The 20,826-nt window shown below is 32.6% G+C and overlaps 1 pseudogene; it reads right to left on the reverse strand.

Annotated features, from left to right (window-relative positions):
• Window positions 1–2,370: 2,370 nt before the first annotated feature.
• LOC112701201 (cathecol O-methyltransferase 1-like) overlaps window positions 2,371–20,826 on the reverse strand; it is a 31,294-nt pseudogene continuing 12,838 nt past the window's right edge.

Consider the following 20,826-nt stretch of genomic DNA (forward strand, 5'->3'; position numbering starts at 1 on the left):
TTATTTCTAATTCTCCTCGTTAAACAATCTAATTATTTTAGATTTTTGTGTGAATTTTTTTATTTGTCTTAAGTTAAATTTTTGTAGTCAACAAAAATTAAACTATAAACCATTGTGTCATAAAATTTTTTTATTATAAAATTATTTATCCTACAAATTTAAATTGATAAAAAAATATATAAATATTATTATCTCTAATAATTTGTTGATCAAATTTGGTCAAGCTAATATTTTGGTTGGGTGATAAGCTTAATGCGCTGAATTACAAGAATAGAAAAAAAAAAGGAAAAAACTGTTAACAAAATTTACATATTAGAATAATTATTTTTGTAATGTAATTTATGTTAAGATATGTATTGTGCTCACGAAAATTAAACAACACATATATACAGTGTTGTGTTTATCAATTCATGTGAAATATAAGAATCCGTGGAGGTGAGTGTAAGTGTGAGTGAGCAGCGCAAGAACAAAAAAGAAAAGGGAGGAAAAAAAATCAACTTTTCATTTCCTTAAAAAATGATTTCTCATTATTATATGTTAATGTATAAATAAAAAATCAGTCGTTTGTATATAATAGACATATTAAAATATAAAAAAAATATTAAAGTATACATATATTAATATAAAAATATACAATAATTAATTTGATGACAAATTACTTTTATATACATAAAACGTTTATCAAATTTCATACTGCTGAATGCAGCAGGATTCATTTTGTGTTCTTTAATTAACATATTATTTTCAATGCATACTCAGTTACTCACAATCACATTCTAATAACATAATCTCAAATATCATCACAATCTTGTATTATCAATATTTTATTTATCAAAAATAATTTTTGTACACCAAAATTAATCACTAATATATTTGTGTATAAATATATGTGTGATTTAATTTATTTTTAACATATATTTATATTCTAACATGTATTTTATACTAGTGATTGATTTTGATAATTAATTTTAGTATACACATAGCATAGTCTTTTATTTATTTAGTTTATTATTAGTGTACATATCTGAAGCCTAACGACACTTTTTCCTAATAATATAGTGACAAAGTTTCAAAACGTTTAATGATTTATATGGGAGAATATATATTGGGCGTACAACACTAGCTTCCTTCTACATTTTGTGGCTCATTATTATGTAGATATAAAACGTACTACACTTTTAGGTATGATAACATTAATGCGTGATGAATTCATACTATTGATATACTAGACGACACTAGGTCTTAAGCCTCTGATTACCTCAAACAATCGTACAAATTGATGTGGGTGATTCTGAAAGGGGAAAAGGAACGGATCAGCAAGAATGGATGAAGAACTAAATCATTATTATAGATAGACAATGATGAGCCTTGCTTACAAGCCCTGCATGTGTGGTCACATTAGATCCATTTGCCACTTCTATTAACTTCTTAATAATTGAAAAGGTCAATTTATTCCTATTGTTTCTATTTTTCAAAAAATATTTCGAACATTTAGTTTCGTTAATTTTATCTCTAATATTTTTTATTAATTTAATTTTGCCTTTAATATTTTTAATTTTTGTAAAAATTATTTTTAGAAGCTTTTAATTTTCTTTAATATTTTATATGAAATTAACGTTTAAAGATAATTTTAACATAAATAAAAAATATTAAAAAAATTAAATATAATTAAACATTAAAAATATTTAAAAAATTATAAATATTAAAAATAAAAAATATATTTTACCTTAATTGAAACTGCCACCCAATGACATTATTATTCATTTTTATTATAAACGAAACAAAAGAAACATAATCTTGTCAACCGTTTCCATTCATGCAACTATATTCTCTAATTCATATTAGAGTGGTATCATTTACTCTATCTATAGATACCCAATCTGATTCAATCTGATTCGATAGAGTTGTCAATTTAATTCATAGCGGATAATAAAATAAAGACATATAGAATTTTTGTGCGGGTTAAATCATAGATTGGGTGTGAATTAAGTCTCAACTTTATCTGACCAACTCGCAGTATATCTATATATCTATATATATCTATATATATATAGATATATAAAGTGGATATTAAACCAAAGATCAAACCTCTCACTAAATGTAAAAGATCTTTAATCATTAAAAAAAAATTATTAATTAATTAATAATTTAATATTTTTTTACATAAAAATAAGTTCTATTTTAAATTATTATCAAATTATATAATAATGTTGCATTTTTTTAATAACTCACAATAAAAATCGGATACCCACAGATTAAGAATGGATAGAATTAGTATTAGAATATTCTCAACTCGCAAATAATAAAATAAGGTTGAATTTATATAAAAATCTCAATCTAAACGAATAAGATTAGAGTTGAATTCAAATTCTACACTATTCTACTCATTGCTTCCCTTAATCCAAATATAGAAATTAAGTAGCTACTTCTAGAACTCCATAAAACCCAAAAGCTAGAGACACAACACACAAATCTCATCTCACTAAATCCAGATCCATTTGCTAAGTCGGTGAAATCTTGTTTGCTTCTTTCAATTCCTCCTCTGAGTCATGATGACAACATCAGATCCAAAAGAGTCTTTGACAATAGCTGTTGGCTCAGGCACAATGAGAATAATCATGTCCATCACAATGATCTTCCCATCGTTGGGTATAGCCTTGTGTCAATTCTTCTTCAAGCATTTTTCATCAATCCAATCATAAAGTACTCTCTAAAACAAAAAAATCATTATTTTATTAGCTTTTATTATTTCATCAAATTTATAATTAAACTTTTACTTTTAATATGTGTGTAATTAAATTTCTTACATCATATATAATTTTATAATTAGACTCTTTTTAATATAAATATAAAAAATATATATTTTTATTAATATTTTTTTATAGCTCCAAGCATTTACTACAATGGCATGATAGTAACATTCAAGAGTCCCACCACAAAGCCAAAATACTAATTACACATAAAGTAAAAGAGATACACAAAAATAAATTCATAAGGCAGCGTTTGGTTTTAAAGACACAGACACAGAGACATAGATACGCTAGAACATATTTTATGTTTGTTTGTTAAAACACAAATCTTTGATGAATACGTTAGTACACAAATATACACAAAATACATGTATTTAGTGTACTTTCAAAATATTAAGACATAGAACCACAATCAATTAGACACAATTTTTTACTCATTTACCCCTTATAAATTTTTTAATCCTAATTCTTTTTTTTCTTTCTCCTTCTTCATCCACCGTAACCCTTCTCCTTCCTCCCTCCTCCCTCCTTCCGCCGTCGCATCTCGTTGTCCAGATTTACAGTCAGTGTTGCATCTCTTCGTCCAGATCCACCACTACGTCTGCCCCTTTGCCCAGATCAACGTGCTGCCGCCGCTGTGTCTCACACTTCATTCAGATCTGAGCGCTGCCGTTGTGTCTCTCCCTCCGTCCAGATCTGAGTGCTGCCGCTGTGTCTCCTCCTCCGTCCAGATTCGCGCGCCGCCACTCGTCTCCTTCTTCGTCCAGACGATTTGCGGCTGTCGCCTCTCCTCCCTCTTTGCGATCCCCACGACCGCCTTTCCCTCTTCCTCTACCTTGGTTCTTCTCTTTTTACATATTGCTCTTCAGTTAACTTCTCTTCCCTTTTTGTTTTTCTGTTAAAAATAAAAATTCTTGTTGATTCTTGTAAAATTGTTGCGGATTGATTTGTGGTGAATTATGTGCGATGATAAATCTGCAGTGGTGGAGATGGTGGATGATAGTGGTAGTAATGGTGGCTGATTTTTTTATAAGGATAATATGGATTTTTTTTTAATTTTATTGTGTCTTGTTTAATATTTACCAAACATAGTACATAAACACTAATAATTTATGTCTATGTCTTTAATATCTATGTCTCTGTGTTTTTATCTCAAAAGATACATAAACCAAACGCGGCCTAAAAGTACCATCATCATGACTATAAGGCTAATAAAAATAATTAAAATGCCTTATTCCTTGTCAAACAAGGATCCTTCTCCCAAGATTTAATCAAACTAAGTACATTTCTTTGTTCTAAGAATATCTCTGCAACTAGAAAGAATATTTTTATTGGAGTGTCTTTTATCAAATTTATTCAAGACATGAGAAAATATTTTGGAGTTAATCTTAATTACTCTAGGATGATCTGTGCACCTTTTAATGAGATTCTTGATAAGATTAGAGATAGACTAACCAATTAAAAAGATAGATTATTAAACAGGGAGAAGAGGCTCCGTTTGGTCAACTCGATCATGGATGTTATTCTTATATATCATATGCAAACTTCTCTTTTTTCAAAGAAATAACAATGAAGTTAGAGTCTATGATGAGAATTTTTTTTTGAAAAGAACAAGATGACAGTAGAAGTTTGAATCTTGTTAGTTAAAAAGTATTGATTATTCAAAAGAATTATGGGACATTGGAAATTAGAGATCTTTATTATACTAATATCGCTTTTCTTGAAAAGTTGGTTTGACAGCTTCTTCATCAGCACGACAAGCTTTGGGTCCAATTATTTATGGTCAAATACATTCCACTCAGGGTGATAGCTTCGACTTCTCTAGGGGCAAGAGTTCTCTGGTTTGGAAGAGCTTATGTAAAGCTTTCAAATTATTAAAAGAGGATTTTGTTTGGTGTATTAGGAGGTTTTGAGTAGAATTTTTGATTTTCTAATTGGAGAAGAGAGGGAAAGCTGTCTGCTGTGATGGATTATATTCACATTTTTAAGTCTCACCTTCAGATTATAAATCTTTGATCGTATGGTAAGTGACATCTTAATCATATTTATTCCTCTCTAAGTAAGAACTTGATAGAAAACATTCTTTCTTACAATCAGAATTGCAATCGGGCTCAAAGGTGGGTTGGTCTTGGTTCGAGATGCCTCTAAGATTTATGACTCGAGCAATAGATATAGGTGGTTATGCAAGAAGGTCTTTGGGTGGAAAGAGAAGGGGAATTAGTTGTGGTTTTGGCGTCAATTTGTCCCAGAGAAACATAAACGTTTTGCTTGCCTTTGTCTCAGAAATGCTTCACCCACTACAGCTTTAGATTTAACAAGGGTATGTCTTCTTCTCGAGAAACAATAATGCATTGCATTCAGGATTGTTCGAAAGCTCAACTTGTGTGGCAGAAGTTGGAGATCTCAAGCCAACCTATGGATCTGACTTATTAGTTTTTAAGGCATAACAAAGATCATTCTTTCAGATTCTATTCGGGCCTTTTGTAGATATGGTAGGTAATGAATAATGAAATATTTAATGTTCATAAGCTATGGTCTACGGAAAAAGTGATAGGTTTGGCTCTAAATTCAAAAAGGGACCCTAAGAATATTTTTTATTTGCAACGTATTTTTATTCCTTCTTCCATTAGTTGTTCTTGGAGTACTCTATCTGATAGTAGTTGTTCTTGGAATACTCTATCTGATGGTACATTTAAGATTAATTGTGATGCTAGTTATTTTGGTGTAGATAATAGCGTTGGCTTTGCATGCATTATTAGATATTGGAATGAGAATTGGCAAAGAGGATGTTTGAGAATGATTGATAGTACAAGTATTCTGCAAGAAAAATTTACTACAATAATATAGATTATTTTTAAGGATTATATGTGTAAAAAAAGAATTAAAATTTGTAAAAAAAAACAAATTTTGATATTATTTTAACTATGAAAATATGTTAATAAAAGTTTTGTCAAAAATAGTATTTTTAACATATAAGTAATTGTGAAAAAAGTTTAAATCTTATTTTGATAAATATTGGCTGTCAAAAATAATTTGTTAGAAAAATTTGAGAATATATTTTCTGTGATACTTATTAACAGTAAAAAGTACTATTTATTTTGACACTTATTGACCATAAAATATTCTCAACAAAAATTTTTAACAAAGAATGAGATGAGATCTTGAATCTGAAAAATAAATTGAGATTTTGAAGATAAAGAATAAGTAGTATGATCCCAAACTGAGAGCAGTATGATGTCAAAATTGACAGAGTCCAGAGAAGAAGAGAAATAGTAGAGTAAATTGAAAATAAATAAGTGTCAAAATTAAGAAGTAATTTTCTACGATCAAATTATTCATCAAAAAATATAGAGAATTTGATATTTGTGATATTTGTCAAAAATATATATTAATTTTGACATTTAATTATGGTGTTAAAAAATAAAGTATTAAAATAGCTCTCTTTTTTGGTAGTGATTGTTTACTATTTAGAGATGATACTTCTTAGTTTGAGATTTGGATCAAAGAGATATTATTTGTAAAACCGATTGTGTAAAAACTTTTAATCTTGTTAACAATCATCAAGATAGATATTTTTTTGCTCATCCTCTGATGCTTAAAATTTGGATTCATGGCTTAAAATTGGCATGCTGAGCTTTGTTTGATTTTAAGAAAGGTAAATTCAGCGATAGATATCATAGTAAAGATGTCGCTAAAATTAAACCATCTTCATGCATATGGAGCTTCCAACTCTTTGGAAGAACCTTGAGAGTTATCTTAAGAATGACTGCTTATGTGTTTAGGCTTTTTCTTGCGTCTCTTCTTTGTTTTGTTCTTTTCTTTTAAGTCACAAAAAAAAAACTTTTATTCTATATCTTCTTTTTCTTTTACTTCTTGCTCCATACTCTTCTTTTCTTTTATTCTTTAAAAAATTCAAAGTTTTTTTCTTTTATATTTTTTCTCTTTCACATAAAAGAGTTTTTTTTGTCCCATTTTTCCCATCATAATGCCCATTTTATTGCATTTTCTTTTGTCTTTCTTAGAAAAAAAGACTTGAATTTTTCACATTGTATATATAGAGTAGAAGTAAAAGAGACATGCATTATTTAAAGTTGAGGATATAGAATCAAATCAGAGAAGATTTAGAATGCGTTTAATTTGCGTTTTTATTTTTTATTTTTATTTTTAATATTTTTTTTAGATTTTATAAAAAAAATAAAAACAAAAAAATAATATTTTATTTTCTATGTTTACTTTCTTTTTTTAATAAAATTTCTAAAATAAAAATATTAAAAATAACAATAACAAATAAAAACATAAATCAAATACACTCTTAATTTGGGAAAACGGGTGTGTAAATGTATTTTGTTTACGTGTGAGGGCATGGAAAGTTTTCTTGTTTTGCTGGTGAGTGATGAGTGACTGAGTGACTATGATATGATGGTGATGGTGATAGTGAGTGTCGTGTGTGTATGAGCCTTAGAAAGTGATGGATGTTCAATAGAGTATGGATTAATGGAAGAAAGCAAGAGAAGGATAATGTTACACATTTAAGTTTTTTTATGAATTAAATTCAATTAAGTTAAATAATAAAATTTAGAATAATTGTAGCCAGATTATAGTAGAGTAACTTGATAGATTAGGCTGATAGTTTGGCAGTATGTATAACAAGCTGTCCTATTTAATAAATCAACATCAGAATTAGTAAGAGTAGTGTAAGAAGTTTAATCAAACAATTATCAATAGGTGGCTCACATTAAGTGTGTATATATATAAGTTTATAGTAAGAAAATCACACTTTTTGTCTCTCTTTGCTATCTCACATTTTTTGAGCCTCCCTCTCTTGCGTGGAGTAACTATTTTGCCTCACCATCACATTTTGCAACTGAACAGAGTTTTCTTATAGTGCAGTGAGCGTGGAGTTGCAAAAAGAATGTAACCACACTGAGCAAGATCACATCCTTGAGGAGATTCATGTGAAATAGTGCTTACACGATTCAATCATCAATGGAATCGAATGTGCATGACAAAGAGGCAAATTTGGAGAACCAAGCATTTTAGGTGAGCGATATGCAGAAATTCGCGCGCATGATGGCCCAATTTAATGCATTTCAAGCACAAGCGTCAAGATCCAACACAAATTTGCTGCATGATTCATCTAACCATTTTTATTTGCACCCTATCGAAGCTCCTGGTATTTCACTCACGAACGCTCCATTAACCACCTTGAACTACCATTCGTGATAAAGGTCAGCGACGCTTTCACTCAAATCGAAGAACAAACTCCAATTCACCGATGGAACCCTAATGAAGCCATAGAGAGACAATCCTTCCTTCGGAGCCTGGGACCATTGTAATACATTTGTTTTGTCGTGGCTACACGAATCCCTCAATCCAGAAATACTCTAGAATGTCTTATGGTGCAACAACGCTACAAGCTATAGATGGTCCTGAAGCACAGGTTCAATCAAGAGGATCTCTTCAGAATTGCAGATCTGGAAGAGGAATTATTTTCGTTGAGGTAAGGTGAACTCACCATCACTTCCTACTATACTAAGTTGAAGAGTATTTAGGAAGAATTAGATGAGTTTAGACCTATTGCAATATGTTCTTGCCTTCATAACTGTGAATGTTGAAAGAATCTTGAAATGATTAAAGAGTATAGAGAACAGTCTCATGTAATTAGGTTCCTTCGAGGATTGAATAATTAATATGCAAATGTACGCTCCCAACTCATGCTTGTAACACTATTGCCAACTATAGCAGCAGCCTTCTCCTCACTTTTACAAGAAGAGAGACAATTGATGCACTCTATAGATCCTAAAGCAAGAATAATGGCAAATGCTGTAAATACTAATGCATTTGGGACTTATCAGAACAATGGAAGTAGTTCAATTAGAGGAAGAGGCAGGGGTCATGGGGGCAGAGGTAAAGGACCTGGCCAAAGGACACCTAAATTGTGCTCTCACTATGGCAAGAATGGTCACTTAGTAGACACGTGCTATCACAAGCATGGATTCCCACCACACATGCAAAAGAACCAATTCAAAAGGAATACTGATGGCTCAAGTGCAATAAACTCAATAAATTCTATAACTGCTGCGAGCAATGAAGAGAGCAGCATTGAACCTTTAATCCAGAGAGATGAAAAAGTCAGTCTTGATGGGTTATTTTTGGATAAGGAAGCCCTATTTGCCTTGTTCTAAAACAATGTAGTGACCCCTTAAATAATGGAAATTTGGCATTTGTACATGCACCATCTGCATGTACCTTCTATCTTTTATCAATTTTCAGCCATATTTTAAATTTTTATGACTGGATTTTGAATACAGGAGCTAGTGCTCATGTGTCATTCTCACTTGATTTCTCTCAATCTGTTAAAACAATAAAACCTGTTCAAGTCATAATGCCAAATGGTTCTAAAGTTGTCACAACCATTTGTGGGACAACTTTCTTCTCAGCAAGCTTCTACTTGACTAATGTATTATATGTTCCTACTTTCAAGTATAATCTCATTTCAATTTCAAAAGCAGCTGATGCACTTTCTTGTTCCTTTTTGTTCAATGCACATGATTGTGAGGTTTAGGAGCAACTTATTAGTGCGGTATTTTATAACCCACAAACTAACCGGCAAGTGCACCGGGTCGTACCAAGTAATACCTTAGGTGAGTAAGGGTCGATCCCACGAGGATTGATGGATCAAGCAACAATGATTGATTGATTGGCTTAGTTAGGCAAGCAGAAAAGGGTTTTGAGATATTCAAAAGGTTTAAAGAGTGACTTCAAAATATCAGAAGGCAGGCACGCAAGTAAATAAGTTGAAAATAAAATATGGGAGAAACAGTTAAGGCTTTAGAGTTATCTATTTTTCCGGATTAACTTTTCTTACTAACTATTTTTATCATGTAGGATTTAATTTATGGCAAACTATATGTGACTAGACCCTAATTCCTTAGACCTTTCTAGCTTCTTCTAAAATTTATTAACTGCCAATTCCTTGGTCAATTAATTCCAATTAGAAGGTGAAGTTCAAACTCCAGTTTATATGCCACAAAAATTTTAATTACCCAAAAATAAGAGGATTATATGTCACGTATCCTGTTAAATCCAAATAATTAAAATTTAGGAGAAATTGTTTTCAAGCTATTGTTCAAGTAAAGAGCTTTTCCAAGTTTTACAAGAACTCAAATAGAAAGAGGGTCATACTTCCGTTCCACCCAAATTCATAAGATAAAGAGCGAAAACAATTCTTAAATTATAAATCCAGACATGAATTAATATAGAAAAAGCAAATGAATCAATCCATACAATAGACAAACTCCTAACCTTAACAGTGGAGGATTAGTTGCTCATGGTTCATAGAAAAAAACTAGGATTGTAAATTTGTATAGAATTCCCTAATGGAATCCCCCCTTATGGAACCTCTTCAACAGAAGATAAGTCTCCTTTTTATAACTAATCCTAATTAATTTAAAAATCTAAATATCTAAAATTAAGATAATATCTTTTCCTATTTTCAAATTCAAATTTGAATTTAAATCAGAATTAATTATAGCAATCAGCAAGTCTTTAATTGATGGATAGGGACCACTTGATTCTTTCACTCTACAGCCTCTAATCTGTACTTTCTGGGCTAAAAACTGGGTCAAAAGTAGCCCAGAAATCGCCCCCAACGTTTTTTTTGCATTTTCTACACGTGGCGCATGTCACGCGTACTCGTCAGTCACGCGTACACGTCGATGGTCTTTTCCGTGAGTCACGCGCACGCGTCATTGTGCAAATCTTCAAATTATGCTTACGCATCAGTCACGCACACGCGTCGCCATGGAAAGCTCCAAATCACGCACACGCGTCAGTCACGCGTACGCGTCGCTCTTCGCTGCCATCTCCTTTGATTCTTGTGCTGCAGAAACTCCATCAAATCCAACTGAATGCTACCTAAAATAAACAAAATTGCAAAAGACTTAAAGTAGCATCCATATTGGCTAAAAGATAATTAATTCTTTATTAAACTCAACAATTTAGATGCAAATTCACTAGGAAAAGATAGAAAAGATGCTCTCGAATCAGTTACCTTAAGACAATTGGAGTTGCTTATCAAAAGGGGGAATTGTATACAATGCAGATTAAACCAGTTTTGGCAGCAACACCAAATTTAATGCATACAATAAAGAGTGATGTAGCTAAATCTGTGACTTTTGTGCACACACAATATCATTCATACATTAGATGATGCAACACTTTGGTATTGTTCAGGACGTATTTCATGTAATAAGATACAACAAATGAGAATTACATATCCATTTATTACATATCATATTAGTGATGTACCATGTTCTCCATGCCACTATGCAAAGCAAAAACGCTTGCCATTTAATGCAAGCCACACTAAATCTAAAAATATTTTTGATTTAGTGCACATGGACATTTAGAGACCTATATCTATACCATCTATTTCGGGTCACAAATATTTTCTCACAGTAGTTGAAGACAAAAGTAAATTCATTTAGTTATTTAAAAAAAAAAAACAAATATGAAGTTAGAAAATTGATTAAAAATTTTGTTCAACTTGTTGAAACTCAACACAATAAAACCATTATGTGCATTCAATCTGATAATGCTCAAGAATTTTTTATGCCTTCATTCTACTAAATCAAAGGTATTATACACCAAACTATCTATGTGAAAACTCCACAACAGAATAGGGTGGTAGAAAGACAACATCAAAAAATCTTGAACGTAGCCAAGACACTCATCTTGCATACAAACTTACCACTTTGTTTTTGGCACTATACCGTGGCTCATGCCATCCACATTTTGAACAGAACACCTCACATTAGGATAGCATCTTGCAGTCCTTATCAGATGTTATATAATATCTTACCAGATATAAAACACTTCAAAGTATTTAGTTGTTTGGTTTATGCATTAACATTGGTTTCTCATAGAAGAAAGCTTGACACTAGAGTTAGAAAATGTGTTGTTTTAGAATTTAAGTCAGGAATCAAAGGATATGTTCTACTAGACACAAAAACTCGAGATACTAGTCTCAAGGAATGTGAAATTTTTTTAACAGTTCTTCCTTTTCAAATATACCATTGGCCCCATTTTTTTAAAAACAACTACTAACTGTAAGTCACTTGAACATGTTGATCCTTTTCACCACCATGATCCCACTTCGGATCCCTATGCTAATACACAGCAGCTGGATAGCGGCACCTCATTCACGCCCTCATGTACATGATGTGCCCCTTAATCCGGTCCTGGACTTTGATTGCACTCACACTCCCATGGTAGCATCTTAATTCACTCCTCATGCATCATCAATTACTCCTAATTTACATTTTATACCTTATTTACATTCTCAAGAATATGTTCACAGTCGCAATTTAGATATATTACACTTATTTGTGCAAAATTCAGCATTACCTATTATGCAGCTAAAGGTGCGATGATATACTTGAATTAAACACAAGCATGCCTACCTCAAATACTACCATTGTATACAATTCACCACCACTGATCAATAGTCCTCCAGTCAGTTCCACAAAAAAATTCTCTCTCCAATTATGTGTACTTGAATTCTCTTTTAGCATGTCACAAGGCCTTCTCGATTGCTTTATCTGCTAACATTCAACCACGAAGTTATGAGGAGGAAATCACTCATAGTTGTTGAAAGTAGGCAATTAGTGATGAACTCAATGCTCTTGAAGAAAACAAGACATGGACACTAACTTCTCTGTCCAAAAGAAAGAAGGCAATCAGTTGTAATGGGTCTTTAAGACCAAGTTTAAGTTTAATGGTGAAGTTGAAAGACACAAAGTCAGATTGGTGGCAAAGGGATTCACCCAAACTGCTGGGTTCAATTTTTTCGATACGTTTAGTCCTTCCTTTGATCAAGATAACTATTTTGAAAGTCTTGCTCATTATTGCTTCGACTAAAAACTGGTTTGTGCATCAGCTCGATGTCAATACCGCATTCTTACACGGTGACTTATCTGAAGAAGTGTACATGAAGCCACCATTAGGTCTCCAAGCCCCAACCGGTTCTATCTGCAAACTACAACGCTCTTTATACGGTCTCAAAGAAGCCAACCGCCAATGGCACAAAAAATTATGTTGGGTGCTCATTCAGTTTGGTTACTCTCAGTCCAAGGCCGATAGATGTTTGTTTATTAAGTTCACAGCTGCATCATTCACTTGCATCCTGGTGTACGTGTATGACTTGGTTTTAGGGGGGAATAATCTCAAGGAGATTGAGAGAGTGAAACATTTGCTTGATGACGAGTTTACAATCAAGGACCTTGGGGAATTAAAATTCTTCTTAGGACTCAAGATCACTAGAAGCCACAGAGGCGTAGCAATGTATATAAAAAAATACACATTGGACCTCCTTGAGAAATTTAGACTACAAGATGCAAAATCAGTCACCACACCTATGGATTACACCACAAATTGTCAAAGTTGATAGGGAATCGATTGGACGATGTTTCTGCTTATAGAAGACTGGTTGGGCGGTTGATTTATCTAACAAACACTCGTCTAGACATATGTTTCACAGTAAGTATGCTAAGTCAATATCTGGACTGTGCAACTGATACCCACTTCAAGGCAACGCTCCATGTCCTAACAATCTCAAAGGTGCTCCAGCCAAAAGTGTTCTATTCTCAGCTTCAGACCACCTCAACTTGACAGCATTCTCCGACTCAGATTGGGGAGCTTGTCCCGATACTCGCCAGTCTGTGTCTGGATTTTGTTTTTTCCTTGGCAAGTCCCTAGTGTCTTAGAGCTGTAAGAAACAACAAATAGTTGCGCGCTCCTTTGATGAAGCAGAGTATCGAGCAATGGCGCTCACCACATGTGAAGGTATCTGACTTTCCTTCCTTCTTCGAGATTTTCATGTAACACCTCCAAAGCCAATTACCTTGTACTGTGATAACTAGTCTGCATTGCATATAGCAGTCAATCCCATATTTCATGAATGAACGGAATATATCAAGATTGACTGTCACACTATGAGAGAGAAGGTCTAAGAAGGCACCTTGAAGCTGCTACATGCTTCATCAGCAAATCAGGCTGCTGATATTTTGACTAAGCCTTTAGCACCTAATCCTTTCTTGTCTCGTGGAATCAAATTGAGTTTGATTAATTTTCATACCCTCAACTTGAGGGGGGATGTAGCAAGATTATAGCAGAGTAGTTTGATAGTTTAGGCTGATAGTTTGGCAGCATGTATAACAAGCTGTCCTATTTAGTAAATTAACATCAGAATTAGTTAAAGTAGTGTAAGGAGTTTAGTCCGACAATTATCAATGTATGGCTCACATTTAGTGTGTGTGTGTATATATATATATATATATATATATATATATATATATATATATATATATATATATATATATATATATATATATATATATATATATATCAGTTTACAGTAATGAAATCACACTTTTGCCTCTTTTTGCTATTTCACATTTTTTTAGTCTCCCTTTCTTGCATGGAGCAACTCCTTTACCTCACCATCATACTCTTCAATAGAACAGAATTTCTTCAATAATACTAATCATAACTAATTTTTGTTATATTAGACTAACCTGGTTAAACTTGGTTAACAAAAAAAATTAGACATATAACATCATTCAATAAAATATTAAATTTTTATAAAATCAAATTTCATGAAAGTTTGTGTATTATAAATAAAATAGTGTCATCACATGTGATATCTAACTAATTCCATTAGGAAATAAATATAATCCACTCTAAAATATATTGCATCAAATATCTATACCCTAAATCCCATTTTAAAATATAATTGCATCTGAATTTATAGTTTAAAATAAAAATAAGAGTATTTATCCATTTTGGTTCCATAAAGAATTTCGAATCAGATATTTTAGTCTCTAACTAAAATTAATTACTTAATTGGTCCCTAATAATTAGCTCCGTCAGTCACTTAGATCCTTTATTTCGTCAACTCTAACGGAAGACAAAATGGTCCTTGACAATTCTAACAGGGGACAAAATAGTCCCTGACCCCCTCTGTACAGAAACGACATCGTTCTCCCCTAATTTCCATCATATTTCATATAATCCTAACATTCATACTCTCCTTCTTCACATTAATAGTCTTCTTCTCCATCTTCTCTGTTCCCCTCTTCAGCTTCAAGATCAAGCCATGTTGTAACTGCCATGCGTGTCGCACCTACCTTAACATGTCATAGACCACACACTTTTCAAAACTTTGTGACTGGTACACCTACTTTCTCCGCACTTTGCCCACTAGAAGCATCCATCTTCACGTCTTCGATAACAATATCACCTCCAATCCCGATAACGTCCACAACATCCTCAAGATCAAGTTCTATAATTATCCCAAGAGCACGTCTTTTTCCACTTTCTGGCAAGTAATATAGATTGTTGGATATTAGGACATCACGAGAAGATTATCCTTTGACACCATATGAAAATTGTCATTTAGAATGGACCCCAAGTGCTTCATTCCTTCTCTTCCAGAGTCCAAACTGGTAGATAGCTTCAACCTCGCATCCAAGCTATCAGTACAGTGAGCAATGTCGTCGTCACTGTTCATATAGAAATTGAAGCGATTACTGAATATTGGTTCAAAGAAGAAGATGAAGGAAGCAATCGGAGTGGTAGACAATGCGCCCATGTAGATGATAGGGTAGAGGAGGAGGGAGATAGCGACGACGATGACGAGTCTTAACACAAATCGGACTTGCTGTCTAGATTCATGGGATCCATTGAAAATGACAAGACTTGAGATACATAGTCATTAGTTTCCTGAGTATAAATTGGCTGAGAACATGTTGATAATATTTCTTCTTGTGAACATTGAAGTTATGGAGTGTGGACATATAGCTTGAAGTTGCAGTGTTAGACTGTTAGGGTTATGCGAGATCAGATATGATAGAAATTGGGAAAGAACAATATTATTTCTGAACAGAGGGGGCCAGGGGGACCATTTTGTTCCCTGTTAGAGTTATCAGGGACTATTTTGTCCTCTGTTAGAGTTGACGGAGTAAAGGACCTAAGTGACTGACAGAGTTAATTGTTAGAGACCAATTCAGTAATTAATTTTAGTTAGGAACTAAAGTGTCTGGTTCGAATTTTTTTGGAGACCAAAATGAATAAATACTCAAAAAATAATTATATTTAGGAAATAAATATAATTTATTCTAAATTTAAATATTAAATCTTAAATTTTAAATCTTAAATCTTAAAACCTAAATCTTAAATTTATATTCTAAATTATAAATACTAAATCTTAAATTTTAAACTCTAAATTTTAAATTATATATTTTAAACTGATTTTACTTTGTTTATTTTTAAATATTTTTTTACCTGAGTTTTAAATATTTTTATTTTTCATTTTAAATATTTTTTAATGTTCTATTATTGATTGATTTGTTTATTTAAAAAGGTGTTGGCTCCAAGAATTTTTTCAAAATATAAATAAAGATCGGAGCTCCAGAATTAAATTAAAGCAGCATATTTATTCCCTCAACTTTATGAAAATTGCATCTCCATTAGGAACACTCTCAAACATGTCGCCTGCCACGTGTTCCACACCTGCAACATTATTAGAATATTTCTCAAATTAATTAATTCAAGATATTTTGCAAGAAACAAAGAACACACATTTCCTTAAATTTAAAAATAAACTTGCATGGATATATAATTGAACAATCATATATTTTTCTATTTTGATTTAACAAACTCCACGTAAATTAGCAACAAATCAGTCATATTTCTATATATTTATACATATTGTTTCACAAATTCTTTAATTAACAAAGTGATTAGTTACCAAAATAATCAAACATTTCATGAATTAATCATATTTTTCAGAATAGAATAGTCAAAATTTTTATAAAATAAAAAAATCAGTCATCATTGTTATTGTAGTTTTATATTTTCATTCATATTTTGATTATAAATGTAAATCTAGTTGATCATATTATTTATAAACTTTGAATATATACATATGAAAATTTAATTATATTATCTGTAAAGTTTAATTATAAATGTGACTATATAATCATTTCACACTTTAATATGTATTTTCATGTAGGTTAAGTTTTTGTGTCAATAAAGATAGTTAATTAATTTATTTCTTGTCTTTGAGTTTTGGTTATTATTAGATGGATATGTCCAAATATGGAAAGAAAAAAAAGAAGAAGAAATAATTGCACATCCGTACCAGTATAGAGGGGAGCACATTCTATGACATGAGGCAAATCAAAATTGATACCATGAATATGAGGGTATTTAGAAGTGATCATCAATTTAAGATTGTTCCCGACACCACCACCAACATCCACTAGTTTATTAATGTGCTCAAATCCGTTGTAGAGATCAATAGTCCTCTTCATTAATATAGTGGAGGAGTTGACCAGAGCCTTATTGAAAACCTCGTTGAACCTAGGATCAATCTTTGCATACTCAAAGACATGCATGCCATGAGCCCTATTGAATGGAATACCTCCTTCAAGGATTGCTCCTTTCAATTCACTCCTGCTCATTCAAACACACATTCATAATTTGTTTTTTCCAACAGAAAATAGCATACACTACTAGAAAATTAGTTATTACAGACGGATATTTTTGACGAATTTTATTCCACAGAAATACATACAGAATTTTAGAAAAAATTTTTGTCGAAAAACAAAAAAATGAATTAGCATAAATTACAGACGGAAAAGAAAATCCGTCGATAATTCTGTCGAAAAAATTATTTATTTTTTCTTGGGAAATGGTTACAGATGAAAAATCCATCTGTAATTAAATGGACAAAAACGCTACGTTTTATTAAATTATTATAGACGGAAAATTTGTTTGTAATTTAAAATTTTTCGTCGATAATTTTTAGTTAAACCTAGCATTTGCCCGAACTCCATTCACAGCACACAAATCAAAGAAACCTAGTTAAACCTAGCGGTTCAACTTCAAATCAAAGAACTCCCTTAGCTAAACCTAGTACTCCCCTTTCCGTCAACGGGCTCCTTCTTCTATCCATCGCACGAGCTTCTTCATCTCCATTCCTCACATACAGCTCCACCGTCGGCCACCCTAACCGTCGGAGCTACCTTCTCCTTCTTCTCCTCTTTCTTAAACAAAGCAAGCTCCGTGTCTTTCTCGTTCGCAGAACAAAGCAAGCTCAAGCTCCACCACCGCCGCGCCTCTCTCTCTCCTTTTATCCCCCTCAGTGCTGGCTCGCATACCTTCGCGCAAGCCCTAACTCCTTGGCAACCAAAATCGGTTCCACCGTCAGCCGCGGTTCCACCTCTCTCTTTCCCCTTGTTCGAACCGATAAGGTGCGTGAACTAGGGTTTTGGTTTTGTGGCAGTGGTTGTTCATCGGAGAGCCACTGGCGATGCTCCTATTCTCAAGCAATCTAAATTCAAGGTGATCTTCGTAATGGCAACATTATATTTTTTCCAGACTTCAACTCAAAATTCATATGATTTTGTTTGCTTATTGTAATCGTTATGCTTTCTCTCAACTCAAAATTCATATGGAAGGTATAAGCTTTTTTTGTTTGAGGTTACTTGCTTGTTAGAGTTACTTGCTTGTTTGAGGTTACTTGCTAAGATTAAAGCCTCGTTATCTTTCACTTAAAATTTCTGAAGGTTTTGATAAATTTTACCACCAATAGAAGCAGGAGGCTAATCTGATTCAATTTGCTCTTATTGTCAATTATCTCTGTTTCCATCTCAATGTGTTCCTGTCCTAATGTGGATTTGACGAGATGGTGACAGGGAAGGAGAGGAAGTATTACATCTTGTTCCGGTTGAAGGAGTGGAGTCACCATTATATACTCTCGAGGTACTCATTTTGATTGAAACATAATTGAATATTAAACTAATAGTGCTCATATGTTTCTATTTGTGAAACTGTTTCTCGCATTCTATTGAATCTTTTTTTGGGGCAGATAAACCCTGAGAAATCTATGGAAGAGTTCCGAGCAGCTAGTAAAAAACTTGGTAATGGCGTAGGTGTAAATTCTTTAATGCAACTTGTGTTAGTGATTAGATAAATAAAATAAAATAGAATAGAAGTTACTCACATGAATGTTTGATAAGCAATAAGCAATAAGCTACTTCGGACCTGTCTCAGCTGCCAATAAGGTTAGAAATCAGTATCGTTTGTCCATATATGTATTTGTTGTTGCAAATCAATGGCTTATTGAATTCTGTTTTTGGCTGCAGTTTTTCTCATCAAATGGTTTTCCTTGCCCAAGTCTCCAGAATCCTCCTGATCACTTTGTAAAAATTATTAACAAGGATTTTGAATAGGTAGGTAGAATATGAATCACTCTAAGATCTTTACTGAACAACAATTTATTTTAAAGGTTACAATGATAGATTACAAAGAAACTTAACCAATTTATCTCTTTGTTTCAGGAGGAGGATCCTGAGAAAGGATTAGCTAGAGGGCTAACCACAGAAAAAGCAATTCATATACTTGTTGCATCATATGATTCATCTGAAATTAGTCACCAAGTTCATAAAGAAATAGCTCAAATGAATAAAAGGGTGAGTACAAATTTTTTGAAAATTGATCTGATGTCCATATGCAGTACAAATTGTACAAGTGCTGAAAGTCTTAATAATGGATGCAGGACTCAGATGCAATGGAGAAGAAAAGTCATACTTATTTTTTAACACAGTGCATGGTCCTTACTAGGAGGTCTTTTTTAACACATTGTTTTCTGCAATAGTTTTATTTTCTGTACCCATTTTTCTTAATCCAAGTCATTTGTAGCATAAATACTGATTTCTTGTTCTCTTCTATAGTTAGTTTCTTCTGACATAGAGCAAGCTGCCTCAACCCTTGATATGCTTAATGGCATGATAAGGAAATATAAAGGTCAAATTCAGATTCATGATGTTAGTAGCAAGGATGATCTTTGAGCTTTTGAGCAGTTAAAATTTGAGCTCGATGTCTTGCACAAGAAGTGACAGAGCATATTTGAATGGCAGGATGGTCCCCTTGTAAAAGCAATGAGAGGCGGTGATCTCTTTTTTGATGAGATATCTTTGGCTAATGATAGTGTACTTGAGAGACTGAATAGTGTGTTGTAGCCAGAAAGGACGCTAGTAAGTTACCTCATACTGATATTCTGTTTTTAACTTCCTTTTAGATTCATGATGTATCAAGTAGCACCACCTTTTTCTTTATATAGGATTGATGATCACTGTTTTTCTGTTCCCTGCAAAGAAAATTAGGTGTGTTTGGTTTGTATTTTCATTTTCAGTATTTTCTATTTTTAGAATTTTGTGAAAATAAAAGATACCTCTCTAAGCCTTTACTAAATGAACGTTGGTATCAACAATGCCTCAAGATGCTGTTTATGAACGCCCTCTGTTTGGGGGCAAACTCTCAAGCTTATTCCCTCACAGATTCCAAGTAATTGATATTATTTTTGAAAGGCAATATTCATAATTTGTTATTGTGGTATTGTTGTTGTTATTGCAACTACAAATTTGTTGACTTCTGTTACTAATACTACACCTTTTTATGCTGCCCATGTTCTTTATGTGACTTTAGTTTTGTTGAACTTGAACGTTATGGCTTGTTTCTTATAGGATGTCAGTGACATTCGACAAGTCCCTGATCATCAGGTTTGTCATGCTTTGTCTTTTGATTACGCTGTCCATACTAGTATTCTATCTAATTCTTTACTAACTTGTTTATGCACCTTCATTTTAATAGAAGGTTTTTGCAGACGCTACTCGTGATGAGAGCTTGATCTTAGGGGGCAGCAGGTAATGCCAAGAGTTCACTATCCTTTTTCTAATAACCTTCACTTGGTGAAATCAGCATAACTGCATGTTAGGTATGCGAGCCAATTGAAAAACTTCATGGATGATGAGAGTTCCTGCAAAATGATAACATTGAAAACAATGTTAATGTTTTTATTTGGTGCTAATCAGGAAAAATATTATATTGCATTATCAACTACTTGTTGATTTGTGCCAACTGATTACCTAATACATAAAGAGATTGTAACACTTTTGCAACTCTAAACTTGAAGGAAGACCATTAAGCTGTAGGCTTTCAAGCAAAGTAC

Source organism: Arachis hypogaea, chromosome 7 (genome assembly GCF_003086295.3).
Source record: "Arachis hypogaea cultivar Tifrunner chromosome 7, arahy.Tifrunner.gnm2.J5K5, whole genome shotgun sequence".
Classification (NCBI taxonomy): Eukaryota; Viridiplantae; Streptophyta; class Magnoliopsida; order Fabales; family Fabaceae; genus Arachis; species Arachis hypogaea.